Raw genomic sequence first — 20,209 nt, 5'->3', positions numbered from 1 at the left:
AATCTTTTAATTAACTGAAGGGACTCTGCACACCTAAAAAGCATGCACAAAAAGAGAGGACTTCATACCGCAAACCAAGGCTAGACCTGACTCCCTTAGCTCTACCCTGCATTAGATGGATATGATGTACTGGCTTGGTCTCTGCACACAGCCAGGAATGAACGTGAACCCCAGATTCTAGGAGCTGCCAGTCTCTCCCATACAGCACACACACCAAAGGCAATGGTACAGAGCTTCACTACAAGTCCTGTGACTCCAGGTCCCAGATGGACCCAGAGCCTCACAACACAGGTAAATACTCAGCTTCCTTGAGTTCTGTTCTATTTCCACCAGGTGCAGGGCGATGCCTTTGGCAAGATTCCTTTCTGCCCCCAATTAAAGTCTACTGCCCGACTAGAATAGACATCCACCTGGGATGGCAAGGCAGATAACCTCAGATAGTTCCTCACACAGGGAAGAGCTCCCTTTTGACATTCCATGATCTAATTCAATTGCAAGGCTTGGGACAGGAGCTGTCTTTTCACTTCTGTATTTGTTCATCATGTAGCATCATAGAATCCTCCTTCAAGATTTTAGCCTCAGGAAGTTTAACTAAGAAATAATTTACAAGTATAACAAATGAAAAGCAAATATAAACTGCTGGACTTGGGCCTCAGTTCTGCATTTTTATGAATTTGATTTAAGCAATCAAGAGATGAAACACGTTTTGAAGTGATTTAAATCCATTTTGTTATATCATGCATAATAAATTATTGTTTCTTAACAAGAACAAAATATTCTTTTATCCTTCAATACATAGGTGTCAACTTAGATCAATATACCATTAACAAAGTTGATCAAGAGAATAATCATATGTTAAACTAAGTATGCAAAGGGCATATTAAAAAGTGCGAGTTTAAAAGCTCACAAAAGCTTTCTTATAGGCAAAACCATTAAAAATGTCATTCATCACACCCCAGATACATCGGAATTCACAGACTGGGTTCTGATATGCAAAAATCAAACCTCAAAGTAGAGCTGGGTCTGACACAATTTCCTGTTAGTCATATCAGAGATGTTAGTAAATAGAAATTGACCCTAAGAGCAGGACATTAACATGTGACTGCTCTTAATGTCCTGTATCACTACAATAACAATACAGTTAAAAAGCTGAAATTAACAGTAAACCCAAACAGATTTATCCTCTTTTCCCCCCCACTGACTAAGAAAGTAAACAACAGCTTCTTGTTCTCCTGAAGTTTAAGTATTTGAGTTACTCCCATCAAACCTACTCTGTTGTCACTTATTGGTTCAGTTATTACCTAAGACTTGGTATTTTGCAAGAGTTAATGAAGCATGGTTAAGTTAACACACAGGCACTCTCCATACTTACTTTATTTACTTGTCAAAGAGAAGCTCTTGCAAGATGCTCTTGTTTATAAATAGAGCCAAACATTAGCTAAATGGGTGCATAAATATTTATATTTTGATGCATTAATTAAGCTTATAAGTTATTTGTATGAATAAAACAGAAAGGAGATGCTGACTGAAAAACCCTCCACAGAAAATCCTCCCCATCACAAATCATAGAATCATAGAATAGTTTGGGTTGGAAAGGACCTTAAGATCATCTAGTTCCAACCCCCTGCAGTGGGCAGAGGCACCACACACTAGCCCATGTCACCAAAGACTTCATCCAACCTGGCCTTGAACACTGCCAGCGATGGAGCATTTATCACTTCTTTGGGCACCCTGTTCCAGTGCCTCACCACCCTCACAGTAAAGAATTTCTTCCTTATATCTAACCTGAACTTCCCCTGTTTAAGTTTGAACCCGCTACCCCTTGTCCTATCACTACAGTCCCCGATGAAGAGTCCCTCTCCAGCATCCCTGTAGGCCCCAATCATCCCTCATCCCAGGTCCTTCCTGAGGAAACTCTCATACAGAGGCGTAATCCCAAGGACCGTCAGATAATCTTTTGGATGTAATCTTCATTCCCAGCTCCTCTCAGCCAACAAGAGCTCAAATTTCAAAGTACCTCCAGGAGGGATATTTATTAACACTGGTTTGCAGCTTGCTCACTATTTTCCTCTTCCACACTCGCTCTATGGTTAAACGTTTGACTCTCACAGAGACCAGCTGGGCACACTGGTAACAACCAGCTCACTGCTGTGTCAAATGAGCTCCAAAAAGATGCAGCTGCATTTTCTGCCTCTCTACCTTGCAGTACAGAAGAGCATTCCAACACCAAGCAGTGTTACAGCACCAGCTGCTACTTGCTAAAGTCAATCTAGCCTGGATCATAAATATCTCCCCAAGGCCTATTGCCTCTTTTAAGCAAATAGGTTGTGTCAGCAAATCATATGTTATTTATTTATTTAGGGGAAGAGAATATATTTTGCCCACCAAGTACTTTCGGGAGTAAAGACTTCCCAATGGTAGCTAGTGCTCAGGGTCTGCAGTCAGGAGCTGAGTCTAAACTCCTAAGCACATCAAGACATCCCTAACTGCCTCTGAACTCACATGCTCTCCCTTTTCAGGGCATTCAGAGAACCAGAGAAACAGGATGATTTTGTCTAGTGAATTAGTAGTGCTTGTGCTGGGGATGTTTCACTTTACATTTGGGAACAGAAACCTTTGACAAGTTTAGTGCTATATTTCCCAGAAAGTCCAGGAATGCAGGGGTTGACTTGGAGAGCTAGCAACATTAACTGCTGAAATGAAAAGCAACTACTCCAGACTGAAGTAGTACCACGTGTCATGAAAGGTCTGAGGATGTCAGGACCTGCCTGGAATACTGTAGCTATGTCATTAATAAAAATGTAATTAAATGCTTTAGCCTAGAATGAAATGGTATAAAGGACTCACATTGGACTTGTATATAACACTAAATCCATCAATACCTGTTCATTAACAACAGTATAAAATACATAAATGCATATCCTAGTAAGTCCTCAGATATGCTCGGCATAGAAAAGCTCCTTGACCATGTATTATAATGTCAGGTGTCCTACAGGACTCAAATTATCATCCCATCAACTTTTTGTTCAGCTACCACTAATGTGCAAAAAACCATCTTCTGCTTAATATGGCCCAGAATGACACTTTTTTCTTATTTTCATAAAATAAAAGAGGTTTTTTTTTTAATTGGTTGGGTTGGTTTTTTTTGCTATATCAAACAAAACTCACCACTCCTACTTTACTGCAGGACTTCTCCAGAAGTTTCCACAGGCAATACTCAGAAAGTGGTAGGCAAAGCTTTCAGCACAGGCTTTCTTTACCCCCAGTCCCAGTGAGTCACTGGGGTAGCAAAAGTTGCAAAAATTACATTTAAAAATTTGGGGAGAAAAAAAATTTGAAAAATAAATTACCATTGAGCACGTGTCAGACAGAATAAGAATTGTCATTCCTCAGAACTCAATCATAGGAGCCTTTTAGACAGAAATCTTCCAGCTGCTCTAGTGGGGTTTTGCGGATTCTTTTTACTTCCTGGGGGGGGGGGGGGAAGTGGGGTAAAAATACAACTATAGTAAGCATTAAAAATAGTTCTTAAAAGCCCCCAAACTGGTCTTTGTTTATCCACAAGAATGACGCCAGAGGGTACGTCTACAATGTCGAGGGTAAACAGATGCTCATTTACTCTGCTTGTGCTTCAAGCAGGATGAATGGGCGCCAGCTGGGAGGCAGAAGCTACAGAGCTGCTATAGCACAGCACTGTGCCAACATACACAGCTGATATATCTGGGTGGCTGGAACAACCACGTAACTGTCTACACTAGCTTGTGCTGAGCCTAAAACTGAAAAAAAACCCCCTTGGTTTGATTATTCTTTGCTGGCATTTTTAGCTGACTAACTTCAGAAATACATTATCACTTCTGCCTGGACTCTTCCTCTCATTAGTATGTGTTAAAAAGTCTCTTAACCCTCTCTAGAGTTAACTAATTCTCTCTAATTTTACTTTCATAAGGTTTTTCACACTTTGGTATGTCCCAGCAGCCACACCACGTGATGCTACAAGCTACAATGCTCATGCAAGTCCAGAAAGGTAAAACTCAGGAGTGTCCCAAGGTACGGGCTCACTCATCCTTGTGTTGGATATGCCGTACTGACACAGATGCTGCAACACCAAGACCAGATTGAAAAACAGAACGTTACTTGGTTGCTTCTATTCTAAATTAACACCGCGTTCTCACTAGCTACAGTGCCTCAGCCACACAGAACTCTCTCAGAGGCACTGCAGAGTTACACTCAATGAGTTTTTCCCTCCAGCTATGAGTTCCCCTGCCATGACCTTTACAAAGAGCCTTCACTGTGGCTACTAGGGAGGCAGCAGAGGGAGGAATTGGGATAGAGGTAAGACAGGCAGTGGAACACTTCTGACAAGCCTGAGGATGACAGGTGGTGTAGTGATGATTTACCATCTCAGCTGAAATGATTTCCTCAGGCAATCAGATCCTGGGGCAATCTGCAGGGAAGTTCAATAGCTACCGACCCCTAAATCTGTGAGGTCCTGCTTGCTCCAGCATTTGGTCCCAGACACTTCTGATTTCTTTGGTTACTCTCTGATAATACCCTCACGACTTCATCATGTTTATGCAGATCTCTAATTAGCCAGAACTCCCCATCCATCTCCCTCAACAAACTCTCTTGATTCAGCTTCTGAATTTCAGTCCCAGTGATAGACAGTAGATTAAATTTATAATCATTTATTCCATTTGGGAGAGATGATGTAGGTAGCAAATGGGAGACAAGTAAAAGGAAAAGAGCAGCACTAGAATTCTGGGACAAAGAGGACTAAAGCTCCACAGGGTGCGAGAGGTCCAGATTGCAGCAGCTCTTTGTGGGCTCATTACCAAGGAGTTGCCACCTAAGAAGCCAAACCCAAGCAGGGTGGCACGGGGTAGCAAAGCCAAATGCCCTCTTGGAAGGCCAGAGAGCAAACATATTTCAGTAAGATAAGCTGATAAAACAATACTTGGCACTTGTACTATCTGCCATGCAATGCATATATATGTAAGAAAACAAAAGTCTGCCATGGAACATAGTCAATGTAATTACATTGTTTTCAGAGGACCAGGAAAATACAGGTAAGACCAACGAGGTTTTTATTTCTTAGCTAGAAAATACACATGACCTCTTCCCTATGAGCTTTGCACTGCTCCTCAGTTTGACCTGTGAAGAAATGCTTATATTGTGCAGCAGGTTCAGCACAGAGCACAGACAGAAGCATCCCTGGGAATCATTAACTCCCACAAAATGAGTAGCACCCAGTCAAACAGGAAGCAAGAAGCAGAGCCAGAGATTACAGAAATATCTTCCCCCTCCTTCCAGGTGGAATTCCTTAAAGCAGCATTATTTTTGATCTCTGAACTAACATTACGCATGAATTAGCAACTCATTCAATCTAGTGATCCTTTATAAGATTCCAACTAATGCATAAAAATAACATGAATGCCTGTTCTGGAATTGAAGGTTCACACATTGGGAACCTGGCCTAGTGTTGTTTTCTCACATGATCATTTGCTCATTTTCCACTTACCACCACCACCACTGTGCCTTTATCTAGGACTTGTATTGGGAATATGGGTGAAGAATGGCCTCCTGTAGGTTCTCGCTCTGTAGAGAATAGTGTTAATAAATCATATTCTCGATAGGTGTAATATTTAAAACCTACCTTGAAAGGAGAGCTGCTAAACTCTTTACACATCTTAATTTTCACTCAAAGTCTCAAATTACATACTTAGAAAGCAGTTCTTTTTAGGCAGCTTGAAAGCCAAACACATTAAGCTTGAAGGTTATAAAGCTACTGGCAATGTTACCTCGCTTTCAGTATCCTTGTTGCTCTGAGAGCACGTTTGCAGTAGCTGTTCGTGACAGATTTACTGGCCCTTTTTAGCTGAACATTTGGGGTTTGTATCTGGAGAACAACATCCACATAAAAGAATCCCAACCCTACCACTGCTTTCATATATGAGAACTGCTTTACGGTGAATAACAATTTGCATAATGATTAAATACAAGGAGTTATTTCTTGTTTTATCTTACAAGAAGTCTTCAGAAATCTGTTTTGAATCATGTGTTGGTTTTAGGTTTTTTTAATTTACCATTATGGGACTAATCTCATTATGAGACAAAGTGAGAACTCCCCTAATATCAAAGTTATAAAAGTTATGAATAATATCATACTGATATTCCGCTTAGATATACAAATTCCAGTGGGTAAAATGTACAAGGATACAAATAGCAGTGGAATAAAATCAACTTATCTAACTTTGATATTTAGAGACACAATTTTCCGAGACCGATAGAGACAGTTAAACTAGTTATTATGTCTTAATTCTTTAAAATTGCTTCTTACATGCATAAGTAATGGACTAGAAAGAGATCGCATGAATTACATTGAATTACGATCAATGAACTGTCCCTGGGAGCACACATGCATTTGTTTGTATTTCATTTGTAGCTTCAAGGAGAATCTAGCTCTAAATACTGGTGAGAAAAACCTTTGCAAAAGGTGAAATCAAACTAGCCATGCTGCTGAAAATAACAACTTTGCAGCCCTTTAGCCAACTTTAGCCAGGATTTGAAATGTCTTAGAACTGCAGCAGGAACAAAACAGTCGTGGTGAAGAAGCCTATGAAATAACCAGCTGCTGACTGAGACAGCTGTACATTTTCAGATCAGAAACCCTGTGAGCCATTACAAATGTGTGGTCTCCATTCCAGATTATAATATCATTTTGTTAATTGGCATTTTATCCATTCTAAAAGAAAGAGGAAAGAATACACTGAAAACTGTTCTGCAAAACTGATAGCAAGCTTAACGGAAACAAGAGCGAAATACTTGCAGCAGGTGCTGCAAACAGAAATCCTGTCCTCCCTCAAGGAAGGGCTCCTCACTTTGTTTAATCACCAGTAGCAGTTATTTTCAATACCATCATCAGTTAATAGATGATGGTATTTAAAACCTATGATGAGGTTTTCCATAATAATTGGGGCTGGTTGATTCAAGTGAAGTCCCTCCTGACTGTGTTTTGATACTGACAGGCTTGCATTATGTCTATACAGTTCCTGAAAAAATCATAGGAGGTGCATGACCATAACATTTTACTGGTGGTACCTCATTAATCTATTAAACTGATGAAATAAGACAGATTATTCTTAGTATTAAACTAATTTCTTGTGTCAGCTGTAAAGTAACAGTAACAAAAAGGTACCTTTCATAAACAATTGCTATTTGCCTTCTGCTTGAAGCAATTGTATGTTGGAGAGAAACAGGTTTTGTTGGAATGGTATTTCAAAAGATTTATCTCAAATAATCAAATGAAAAAAAAAGACAAAAAGGCCAAAGAAGCAAAATACTCAGGTTCAGGCAAAGGACTGCTAACCTGCAGGAATAGCTCCAGTGGGATTTAAATGCCAAGGCTGTTAGTGTCCAGAGCACAAAGGTCTCTGAATGCACTGATCCTATTTTATTTTAGCAGAAGACAGCACCTGACTGCCCAATTTGTGCATAATTTGTTCTCAAGAAGCCCACAGAATACAGTCTAAAGGCAGCTTCAGATCCATGCTGAATATTTGAAGCCACAAAAGTCACGCTAGAGTTCCACTTGCATTTGCAATGAAGAAGATGATCTAACAGCTTAACTTGCACACCTCTATTTGCTTGCAAGAGTCCTCTCCAGCAAGTCAACATCATTATCACTGGATAAAGATTTTACTTCATTTGACCACTGCAACCATCTTAGTATCTTACCCTCAAGGAGGGAGACAGTGACCCCTCATACCTTATGCACTGGGCCCAGAACTACTAACCCCAAAAGTAGTCACAGATACTACATCATTATATCAGTTATAAGTTGATACACTAACAAACATCATGATGTCAGCTATACTCAGACTGTATTTCCATTTTACTTCAGAATCATGATGAATGAGCAGAGATTCAAGCATGATACACTGGTGTTAGATGACTTCAGAAACTCTGAATGTTTTATTTATGCTTTCATTGGCTCTTGATTCATCAGTTTAAATTCTTAATTGTGTACACAGAGAATTTCACCCAGCACACACTCCAGAAACAATATTCAGTGTGAACACTGACAATTATTGACACATGCTCAGAGCTTCTCAGAAAAGGAGGAATTAAAAGTGTGACATATGTATTGTATTAAGCTTCCATAGCTGTGATTATGATGATAAAGCAACATTCCAGTTAAGTTCTTCTGAGCAAATTGAGAAACTAAGTGACCTTTCATTTTTTACAGTAGCATGCTTCTTGGATTGAGGACAGACATCCGAAAGAGCCTCCTGTGGGGAGATATAACGCACTCTTGAACTTGCCAGAACATGTGCCTCTGTGAGCAATGATAAAAGGTCAGTATGTAGCGTGGCACGGCACGGAATGAGCAATGACATGAGAAAGTAAGATGTAGCAAAACTTTATTTTACAGTCTCGGGAATCTTCTAACCGAGCAGCTGTAGCTCAAGAGAATATATACCTTCCAGATCTGCAAAAGGCATTTTTGAGCTGTTCTTTTGTAAACAGAAGTATGTTCCTGATTGCTAGATGTTACAGTTGCTCACTGTTAACGGGATTAAATCATGAAATGGGCCTAAGCAAATCAAAATGGCATTTTAACAAAGAATAGCACCTGAAAAAACCAGCATTAAGATACATAGAAGAGCACTGAAGGTCGTAACGACTTCTTTAGGCACGAGAGAACATCTGAATTTTGATCAGCTGTAATTTTACACCTGAGATCTAGTACAACTAACTATTTAATTCTAACAACTGAGAAAATAGTTCAAACATGCAGTGTAACTAATCTCCAAACCTTAAAGATGTAAAATCAGAAGAAATAGATATCTTAGCAGCTGCAGAGCATATAGAAATATTAAGTAAATGTGCTGTGGATCTCCAGAAACACGCTGTAATTGAAGCCACCCTACAACACACACAGATACACACATTAACTATGAATTTCACACATCTATAAAGATTACAGTGAGTAAACTTCAATATCGATCTCTTACTCTCCAAATACTCTCCTGTTTTCTGTTCAACACCAAACATTTTACACCAACCCTTTCCTTGGTTCCATGGTCTGTAGCACTAAAAGGTTTGAGGCCGGTGCTTTACAACTAACCTACCCACTTGTGGGGACTTTGCTTCCTTCTGTCTTTAGTGACCCAATTAATGAACATACGCCTTAAGGGCTCTTCAAAACCAATTTTTCATGCTGCTAAGCCAAAGCATTGACTTTATTCATGAGTGTCACAAGCAGTGGAAAGCTCTGAGGATTCTCCAGCAAGATGAGATGTTTTACTTGCAAATTAATAATGCAAATTTCCTTAATAAACACCAGTATTCACCCAAGCTAAGAGCTGAGATTTACAGTCACACTTCTGTTTGTTTCAATACATACAAGAATGGGCTTAGAGAGTTCATCCTAACAGACTTAGCAAAAGGAATGAGGCGAAAATCTACCCTCTAAGAAATATGTCCTGAAATGGTCCCATCTCACTTTATTAAATATTTGTTGTTGCAGACAGGCCCAGATTTAGCATTATCTTCACAGCACCCAAACACAATATTTTTCCTGATTTTTAGCTCCTTTCTGCTTCCCTGCTGTTCTGGAAGGTGATCTCCTCAAGTGCAGAAGTGATTTGCCTTCATTCAAAACTGCCTTCACTTACTGGTTTACAGCTTATTGTATCTAGTTCTGCACGTTAAATCTAAAATTCCTGCCTCAAAAAATCATTAAAACCTCAAACTAAGGTGGGGAGGCAAAGATTCATTAATCGTAAATCTTCATAATTCAGGATTTTAAGACCTTCAACATCTTCTGAGTGCCTCTTCAATTTTACAGCTTTTCTCCTGAAGGCTTGTACTAAAGAAAACTGCACAATTACCTGTATATCTTTTATTTCTTTCTGCAAGGTTCAGTGGTTCTACATTTTACAAACACTGTAAAGATGTCTCTGCAATTGCTGGCAACTGCAGCAGCAGAATGAGTGTTTAGTGAAGATTGTTAGCAGTTGTTTTTCTTCTGTGACTATTGCTTCAACTTTAGTATGCAACTCCCTGAAAGATTTCTCATTACTTATGTTTCTTCACCTTGGCTCAGATTTTCTTCTTGGTTTTGCATTCACTCAGACTACAAACCCCTTTGCTCTCACTAAGTTGTTAAATTTCTCTCAACTTCATACTGGGTTTCAGCCACCTGCATAAAATATTTTCATAAAAGAGCTTTCAGTTACTGTCTCCTCTTTCCCTTTTTCATCCAAATAACTATAACTTGATTTTCAGGATATGCATCCAGGTTTTTTTATTTCCTCTTATCATGGCTTTCGCCTGGATTTTTGTCTTTCTGCAATTAACATCTCCAATGTATTCTCACTTACTATCTTTCACAGTGGCATTCTTTAACATGGTTTAGGAAAACAATTCCTATTCTGCTTTCTATCTATCTCACTCTGGCTGTCATCTAGATACCATGATTTTTCACTGTCTGTCCTGTCGCATTTGATGGATTCTCAGCACAGTTTCTGTCTCCTATATGTCCTTGATATCTTTAATTACCTACTTCTCTGTTTAATTTGCACTCACTGGGATAGATTATATTCTTGGCTACATCTGTATAAATCACAAGTAGGTGAACTGAAAATTAGCACATTTGTGCAGATGTAAAAGTGATAGAAATGAGAGCAGAATACGGACTAAAGAATTAACACCTAATTTATTTCTATACAAATGTAACTGATTAAGAGAAAATTACTAGAATTAAATGGGTAGTGGCTGGGTCAAAGAGACTGTTTTCTCCACACTTCAATTCATGATCTCTCTCTCCTGCTGTCTTGGGTATGTTGTGGCAGCATTTTCTATCAGAAGTTGCTTTGATGGCCTGGATTTTGAAGCAGAACTAGCTTTTCACTTCTAAGTTAAATGTATTTCACTTCAGGACATACCTGGGACATACTCTGTGCTGTAAGAATTGGAAGTGTTCTTGCTCCTCTGCAGCAGTCCTTGTACAGCAAACAGAGACTTCAGTTTCTGTTGTGTTTTGGGTTGTTTTTTTTTCTTCTACAAACTGACTGTCTATAGGGGAAGCTGATGTACTGTAAGGTTGCATAGGAATGAACAACAGCTTATTCTGGGGATGTGTTCTCGGTGCTCACAAAACCTACAAAATTATTCTTATAAGAATAACTGGATGGGCTTTCCTGAGGAACTAGTTGCATTATATGCAGACAGGACTTCAATTCGCTTGACAGCCAGCCACAACTGAAATGTGTTTTGGGAAATATTAGCAGAAACAAGAACAGCTCTTCTCTCAAAACACCCAAGTTTTGTTTCTCAAGCCAAGACATATTAGGCTATCTGGGCAGTCATTAGCTGTGGAATGGTTTAAAGTTTATTTCAGTTGCTGCCTCTTAAGTGCCATTTTCTCTCTACAGTAAAGATCCCATTCCCCATACCCAACTTGAATTAGGGATGAGCAAAAATCTGAAAGTAAGATAAAGCTGTGTGTGAAGCATAACAGAACTCAAGCACAGGACAACTGAAGTAGACTCAACTTGGAAACCATTGCAAAGAGAATGGAGAACCCATTTGGAAAAGCTATTTGCAAGCAGCTCGGTTTCCCACACACTCAGGCCCGCTCAGCAGCCAGGCTACAGCAAAGCAGTGTATCTCCAGTGCTTCTGTGCTGTGTATTCACATCTGTGCTCAAGAGAGGCTGCCAACATCAATATTGGTTGTGCTGTCCAGTCCAAAATACACTATATATGTCACAGATTTGTGACAGTTGAATCACCCGATACTGAATACGGGGCAAGTGCCAGAGCTCAGTGGCAAGAGTGTGAGGGAGGATTGTTAGTTTCTCTCAAATCTTTTCTAGAAAAGAAAGACATTTTCTTTGACCAACACATGTTAGGGGGTGATGGGCAGGAATTTGGTTTTCAGGGATAGTTACTATTCTGGATGAAAATCCACAGAATTTTTCATTGTATCAGAAGACGCTAATTTCATCTTTTTAAAAACCAAACAGAAAAAGGCACACAAAACCACACACTCCCCAAACCCAGGCTTTTTAATATGCTCTATTTGACATATCTGGTTTCATTCAAACAATTAAACTTAACATTTCAAATAACAGAGGTAAAACAAATGCAAAATATATCAAAGGTAGATCTTTGGGAGAATATGTAATTTCCATCTTGACTGTCTCTGTGTGTGTATGCAAGAGAGGGAAGCAATGCTGCAATCTGTTCACTGGCATTTCTGACAGTCATAGTAAAAGGGAAACAGATACTGAGAAAGGTTCTTCAGTTGCACTGATGCTGCCTAGTTATCACTACAGGATAGTAATGGCATCACCAAAAGTGGAATCTGATCCATTTTTCTTATATAATAGTTGGTTTTAGATCAAATATAAATTGCAGAGGTTTAGGCTTTCCATTATGTAATTTAATTGCCATCCTCTCCCTCCTTTACACAGAATAAAGATAAATGCCTTTTTGGCTTCTTATTTTGTATCCTTCAGACAGATAAAGCATGGATGAACATATAAAACACTAGAGCTGTTGTGTCCTGGTGAGAGTGAGGGGATCATTTTCTTTGCCTCTTCTGACCTGCTATAGAAAACTATAGCACATTAATCATTTCTGAGCCCAGTCCCAGTGTGAGGTGGGAGCAAAGTAATTTACTGTGTCCTCATTAGGATTTTCTTTCATCAGGCTTTTATATAGCTTAGTGGAAGAAACTAATACCTATAAACTTAACACAAATGTACTTCTGTTGAGGCTATGTTGCTCTTACTCAAAAGAAGAAATTAATAAATAAGTCTCTCAAATAAGCATCCATCATGTAATAAATCCTAAACTCATTCATGCTGTACATTGAACTAATTATAGTAGAAATGTTTCTTCCCTAATACACAACACATCTGTAAGCACTGAGCACAGTGATGTTCATAATTCAAATGCCCACCCAGATTAGCCAAAACAGACAGATTCATGGATATCATTAGTGGTGAAACAGATTAACCACATGCTGTTACTTTTAGAATAAACCCTCCATCTTTATTCATGATGCACTGTCCTTCTCAAAGCTGTATGAACAGCCATGACTGTATTGCAGTGAGAGCATTTACTTCCTCGGGAGTCAGTGGTACCGTCTAGAACACAAGAACCAGGTTTGAAGACACTGCAGGGCAGCATTGCACTGGGAAGGGAATGGCAATACCTGCCTCCTTACTGGCAAGAGTGGGCCGTGTTTTCACAGCTGTCTGAACCTGGAAAAGGCTGAAAAAATATCAGCCGCACCCTCTGCCATTATTTTTTCCTGCATCATCTCTTCCCTGTCTCAGCACAAGCACTTACACAGCTCACTACGTGGTAACGTGGATCAGGAGGTGCGCTGATTCAAGTTTTGGGTGGCATATCTTTCTCTCCGCCTCCTATTCCTATTCATCGTTCCCAACCCACTGGATCTCCTTTGGGAATGCTAAGAACAGCTCAAGCCCTGATGGTACTGAGCAGAGCAGTACCTAGCTGCTATAGGTACTTTCCAGGGCGCAGAAGTGTTTGTCATTTGGTAGAGGGGCAGAACTAATAGATGACCTCAGAGCCTTCTGCAAAACCACTAAGGAGAGAACGACGAGCCAAGAGAGGAATTCAGCTCCCTCTCCACCCAATAGGATTCAAAACACACCACCTGCTTCTCAGGAAAATGTTGCGTCCACTTGACTTGTGTCTGAAAGCAAGAGAAGCAGGAGGTGGCCTCCAGTGCTCTTGAGTTTTCTAACAGAAGATGCATGAGCTCAAAACAAGCAATTGCATTCTCTGTCACCCTAGGTAGAAAGTTTTTCTTTGCTGAGAACTATGTCTTGACTGACAATGAATAATAGTTCACTATCACATAGAAAAATACATAATGCAGCACCCAGCATAGTATTTAATGCACCTAAAGGGCTAAACTCATCCATTCAATCTGCCTGTTCAAGTCTCACAAAGCATCTGTAAACAACAGTCACTGGCCTATTAACACAATCGAACAGCACGGGTTTTTTTATTGGGAACTGGCCAAAACAAGCAGAAGACACCAAGGAAACTGATCCTCCATATTCCTCTGTAATTCCCTTTAACACATCATGAATTCACACACTAAGACATCCATATGTATTATTACTCTTCTCTACACATTTGATTCTACTCATGCCTTGGTGATGCAGAGAACATACTGAAGTGAACATCCAGACCCTGGAAGGTGTTACTGAACCTTTGGCTCTCATGTTGCTCATTTTGTGGGTAGGAAACTCTGACAGTGCTTGCACATCCCAACTGTGGGATACGGAGGTAAGTAATAAAACCGATAACTTTTCTAAGCATTACTTTTAAGTGCTTCAGTCTGGTTTCAGGTCATTTCTGGCTCCAATATCTTCTTTTTCACAGAAATTTCAAGGCTGTTTGCTTCAAATTATGCAGAAGCAAAACACTCACAAACCCAACAAAGCAGTTAAAGCACCATGCTCAAGAATTTCAAGTGGAAGGGAGGTCAATGGCAGTCAACTTTGTCACCACACGTCAAAAGATCTGCAACACACTGTGCTGACGTATACATTAGCTTGTACCTCTCTAAAAACAGTGGAAATGGTGTGCTTGAAACCCATAGCATTGCAATACCTATGCAACAGGTCTGGCTAAAAATGTAGCTGGGTCTCAAGACTCATCAGGATAACAGCAGTAGATAGAACAACAAATCATAGAGGAAAGACCTTGAAAGGAAGGTGGTGTGTGTCTCAGCCTGCTAAACAGAACTAACCACAACAGTAAGTACTTAGTGGGTTCAGACTGAGTTGAATCCTTGAATCCTTGCCACTTTCCATACTCACAGGTTTTTATTGTGCCTGGTGTTTACACATGCTTTGTTCAGTGCTTGCTGAGAGAGAGCATGTAATGATGCTGTAAAGGGTCAAGGCCTCATTAGACTTGTATAAAATTAGTGAAAATTCCAACCAGGTATGCTGGAAAGGGATCTTCCAAACCATACAGACAATTTTTATGCCAAGTTTCAAACCTAGCAATGCTCCTGTTCAAGAAAATGCTTAGAGTATTTCCACAGAAGGAACTCCGAATATTCTACCTTCTCCTACAAATGAAAACCAAATATCTTGGGAGGAAGGGGGGAAGAAAAGAAGTTGGCAAGAGACCAAGTGTAGTATTATTTAACTGCATTAGGAAGCTCTGAAGGTAGCTGAACTGGAAACAGATCACAGCTTCTACTCCAGGCACTTTCTTTGAAATTCATAATCCATTTATTTCTCATAATTCAGGCTTTTCATAAACAGACAGGACAACTATTTCTGTACTTCTACGAATGTTGCCTCACTCACACCTTTTACAAACCAGGAGGCACCAGCGAATGCCACCATTAGGGCATCAATATTCCATCACTGACACCGGTGCAAATTCAGAAAAGGAACAGCATTCAACTTTCCAAAACCACGGAAATAACTGGGCTTTCTTGTGGTACCCCTACTTACTGTACCTTCCTTGGAGTATAACAGGAAGTATCACATGACTTAATCGCCAGCTCTAAACATGTTTTCTTTAATGCTAATTCCCTACTTGCTTTAGCATTTCCTGTTATTTAAAATGCTGAATGCAAGTGAAACAAATGCACGCATAAGCAAAAATAAACAACGCCACTTCCAGACATCAATACACACTGGCAAATACACAACTGTAATAATGGGCACATTATATATTCCTAATGTTTCTCATTAATCAAATCTTGTTTGTATTAGAAGAAGGAAATAACTGTATCCAAATTAACTTGCCAATATGATAGCCATTAATAATAATGGAGAGTGAAGACTCATGGAACGTAATCATATTACCAAAGTAATAGTGGTACAAAAATAAAACGTGATAAAGTTGATACAAGGAGTGAAACAATGCATTCTCAGCGGCATATATAAAGGGTAGTTTGCGAGTTCTTATTTCTGTAATTATAACTCCTTAGAACTGAAGATATCTGTAGTCCACTCAACAGCTCAGAGGGGCAGATACTCCACAGCGTCACAGTCGTCTTCCCCACTGGCTCATCTTTCAGCACATGGGGACAGCCTGCTCCTGCACCTTTAAGATTTCCTTCTGGAACAATGTGCAGCCTTCCTAGACTCCTTTGCCCTTCAGGACATCCTCTCAAGGGACTCTGCCAACCAGACTCCTGAGCATGGCAAACTCTGCCCTCCAAAATCTAGGGTAGCGGTTCTGCTGATCTCCTACTTACTTCTCCGAGAATCAAAAACTCTATCATTCCATGGTCACTATGCCCAAGATGGCATCCAACTACCAACTACCACATCACCCACAAGTCCTTCTCTTCACAAACAGACCCAGCAGAGCACTTTCCTTAGTTGGCTCAGGAAGTTTTCTTCCACACACTCTAGGAACCTCTTAGACTGTTTCTTCTCCACTGTATTACTTTTCCAGTGGATATCTGGTAAGTTGAAGTCCCCCATGAGAACAAGGGCTGAGACTTTTTCCAGCTGTTTATAGAATATTTAGTCTGCCTCTCCAGCCAGGTTGGGTGGTCTATAATAGACTCCCACCATGCTATCTGCCTTGCTGGCCCCCGATTCTTGCCCATAAACACTCAACTCCATTGTCACCATCATTAAGCTCTAGACAACCAAACACTCCCTAACACACCCTACCACCTCTCCTTCCTTGCCTATCCTTGCTGAGGAGTTTATAGCCATCCATTGCTGCACTCCAGTTGTAAGAGTCATCCCACCATGTTTCTGTTGATGGCAACTACCTCATAGCTTTCCTGCTATGCAACAGCTTCCAGCTCCTCCTCTTTGTGGCCCATGCTGTGTGCATTGGTGTAGACGAGCTTCAGTTGGGTTATGGATCCCACCAACTTCTTTGGGGTACAAGCTCTAATTTCTACATGACCAGCCTCAGATGCTCCTGTGGTTTCTAACACATCAATAATCCTTGTGCAGAACATATGGAGACAACTTTCATCCATATCTTTCCTAAGGTAACAATATGATACACAGCAGCAGAGAAACCAGCCATTTACTTTATGTAATTGGATTGAGTAGAAATAGACCCCATCAGGTATAAAAAAAATAATCATTTTTCATAGCTACACTAAATTTCTAGTCTAGTTTCCTAAGGATACACTGTTTATACATTCCTTCTGTGTTACTGTTTGTGTACAAGTCTTTGCCACCAAGTTCTGAATACATTGATTTTTAAATCAGTGTGATAGAAGGGTAGGGCTTCTCAAAGATAACTACATCCCAACATGAGAGAGAGATGAGAAAAGAGCTTTTCTAACTGCCCCTAATAGAATACTAAGTGAGAGGCTGTGGTATGAACACATATATTATTCATGTGCCCGAGGCACTATGAAAGCTGGAAATGCTTTCACATGGCACAAATCTGTAGGAAACAGAGCCTTGTTATTTTGCTGCTCAGAGAATATTTGTTCATTCCAACCTAATTATCAGTGGAAACACTGCAGATTTATCTATATTTTCCAGTTCCACATGTGTGATTGTAAGATTTTGGCATTTGGCCTACAGCTGACAGTGGATGCAAGCAACATGAAAAGCCTGATGCAATTGTAGGACTATTCTCCACTCTGTGACCAATTAGTCCACTTGCTATGATTTCAAAACTGAACACGCACAAAGACTAAAAAGTGGCAAGGTTCTAGCAAGCTTAGTTATCTTAAAAAATACAATTTACAAAGCATTTTGGGACCTAAGTCCACCTACTCACATGGCTCTCATTGGAGGTAATGCAGCATGTTCATAACACTTTCAAAACAGAAGATAATTTACTCTGTAGATCTCTGAAGAAAACATGATTATCCCAGCTGGGAAAAAGACAACCTAAGTCTCCTGCACTACTCTGACACATGGTAATCAAATGTTTCTCACCTATATGAAGGAGTATACCAGAGGCCAATACCCAAAACAGCCAGTTGGTGAAGGATCTTGACCAGCCGAAGCTAAGATTTCACACAAGGCATAGGTACCACTTGACAAGCCTGTTACTATTTGTCTGGTTTTCATTCAGACTGCCACAGTAGTAAGCGAGGAATGAGTGAGGAAAGTGATGGCACGGAAATACTGGAGCAGTTCTAGACACTACGTACGGAGCTGCTGCAGGCAGCTGACAGCATCAAAGACAAGCAGTGTCAAAACAGGTCAGAAAAATCATTTCTTTATAGGAATCGAAGATGTGATTGAAAAATTGTTTTACTTAGGGTATATGAGCTGAATTCTTGTTATCGACCTGTCAAGAAGCCATGTTGCTTAGGAATTCCTGAAGGTAGAAGAAACTATAAGCATGTTTTGGTTTCTTGGGGCTTTTTTAACGCTATAAAATTTAAAAAGGAGACATTTCAAAGCAGCCACTAATAGATGGATTTTGCCACCTTTTCACATCCCAGAACCACTCAAAAAGCAAAATGTGATTTACACTGAGTAATGGCAAAAGTAAGGCAAAGAAACAAACTAGCAAAATTCCAGTACAAAAACCCAACAAAAACCTCAAAGAAACAAAAGAAAACTACATTACGATGTTTATGCCAATAAATAAGACTGCAGAAGTCTGCAACTTTTCTGGTTGCTTGGCTCAGCAGCTCGAGCAAAGGTGTGAGAATACTCGGTTAGGGTCAGCACACAACTGCAGGTTTATTCCCACTCGTGATTAAAGGCATTCTCTGACAGGCTGCAGCCCCCTGCTCTGCCTTGGAATTCAGCGTTTATTTGCCTGCTGAAAATTTTCCAATTTGCATAAGATACTTAAATATTGATTTATCCAAAAGGCCAGACAGATAATTTTTCTTTTGCCAGCTGGATAGAAAAGTTGGAAGACAGCCCAAACAGACCCTAACACAGGCTTTCATTAATATGAAATGTAACACTATTAACCAAGGAGTCAGAGAACACATAGCATAAAATACATTGCTAAATATCTCACAGTCTAGGGATATGAAGGTTAAACCTCTAAGCAGGAGAAAGATTTTAGCAGGGCATGCCACATCTTTGATTAGGTGCATTCTGTTTTGAAAGAGCAGCCCTCCTGAAACAGTGCACTTTTACTGGAAGGAATGAAAACACATACTTGCCAAACACCACATTTGCCCAAAACACAGTGCAGGAACATGCAGCTCTGTGATTACCAGAGCAGAGAAATGCCACAGTTGGCTGTTCATCTGCATAGCTTACGGAGAATGCAAGTAAAAATGTGATGTAACATGGGAGTCCAGGTTATGCCTGGAGACATGCAAACGCCTCCATTAAATCTCCAGTCCACAGTCCACGTTAAGTCGTGGCAACAATGCCTCACAATACAACGTTCCTTGTGCTTTTAGTCAAATAAATAAATAAAACCTGCTTAAAAATATCAATTTTGACGTTATAGTTGAAACCTCATCTTGTCTCTAGTGACAGCAGGACAGCTGAGGTCATTTCAAGTTGCAGATCTCATTATTTTAGCATGGAGGATCTTGTGGTCAAAAATACCTCAGTGCATATTCTTGAATCCTGATATAACATGAACAAGTTAATAACTATGTTGTCTGAAATACCCAAAACAAAGGCTTACTGTAAATTTCACTTGCTGCTGTGCATTTATACAAAAACAAATAATAACTGCTCTGGTCAAGTAAGGGTGTTTACTACTAGGCTAAAGCATCCTATTGCACTTGTTTGGTCAGGAACACAGGTCCCTTCCGTAGTGGCCTGAAGATCTTGAGAATTATATTTCCTTCAGGATGTATAAATTTACGTATTACACTCCTAAATCATAATCTTTTCCCAAAGCATGGAGACAGGGGCTCCACACATTAGGTCATGTAACAACCTGACACAAATGGTTTATTTCCCATCCTGTGCTGGGCTATGTAGGTAGAAGTACTCCTGCATGAATAGTGGCTCATCAGGGCACCCACTCTACATTTTCTTGGTCTTTCTTAAAAATACGATCATGTTCTTTTACAGAGGGTTGAGATTTATGGCCTTTCCTGTCCACTATTTTTGCTTCGATCAATTTTGAATTATACAGCAAGAAAGCTCCAAGAGAACAACTTATAACAAAAGAGTCAGACAGTAACTGCAGTAACAGGTTTGAGCCCCTTCTTTATCAAAGCACACAAAGAAATGCTGCACTCTCTGCCTGGATGTCTCTAGAAT

The 20,209-nt window shown here is 39.9% G+C and overlaps 1 protein-coding gene across 4 annotated transcripts in view; it reads right to left on the bottom strand.

Annotated features, from left to right (window-relative positions):
• The window catches only part of SPOCK1 (SPARC (osteonectin), cwcv and kazal like domains proteoglycan 1), a 286,032-nt gene that overhangs the window by 197,930 nt on the left and 67,893 nt on the right, over nt 1-20,209 (bottom strand). The gene's annotated exons all lie outside the window — the stretch shown is intronic.

Source organism: Strigops habroptila, chromosome 12 (genome assembly GCF_004027225.2).
Source record: "Strigops habroptila isolate Jane chromosome 12, bStrHab1.2.pri, whole genome shotgun sequence".
NCBI classification, from domain to species: domain Eukaryota; kingdom Metazoa; phylum Chordata; class Aves; order Psittaciformes; family Psittacidae; genus Strigops; species Strigops habroptila.
The sequence above is the reverse complement of the archived record's forward strand: the minus strand, read 5'-3'. Positions and strand labels throughout refer to the sequence as shown.